Genomic DNA, 536 nt, shown 5'->3' with positions numbered 1-536 from the left:
CTCTTATTTCATTATCTGCTGAATTACAACGGTATATTCCGGCAAATATTTATATTTTTCTTCAACAATTGGATTTCAAATGGTTTTGCTTCTTTTGTGTTCCTAAAAAATGTTTGTTGCAAAAATTACAAAAAACAATATAATTTTGATCAAAAAAATCAGTTTAATCCAAAAATAATCTGCAGTTTTGGGACTGGATGATTTAGTAAACAGGCTTTTGATTAACCATGCTTGTATGTGTTTTATGATAGTCGTCGATTTTTCGATTAAAAAAACAGAGAAAGAATCTAACCTGTCACACAGTGACACAAAAAATGGTTCAAAAACAAAACGAATAAACAATATAATTTTCTATTTCATAACAACATCAGTAATATATAAACCGTGCAGTAAATACTTGACATATTGGTTGTATGATCACTGGCTATTTTGATCGTGGAATGAAGTGAAAATACATTCACAATTTACATAAAATAAATCAAACAATGAACTATTATTATAGTATAAATATAATTAAAATATAACAAACAACAAAC

This window comes from Entamoeba invadens, assembly GCF_000330505.1.
Source record: "Entamoeba invadens IP1 unplaced genomic scaffold scaff_1105074726121, whole genome shotgun sequence".
Taxonomy (NCBI): Eukaryota; Evosea; order Mastigamoebida; family Endamoebidae; genus Entamoeba; species Entamoeba invadens.
Note: the sequence above shows the minus strand (reverse complement) of the source record.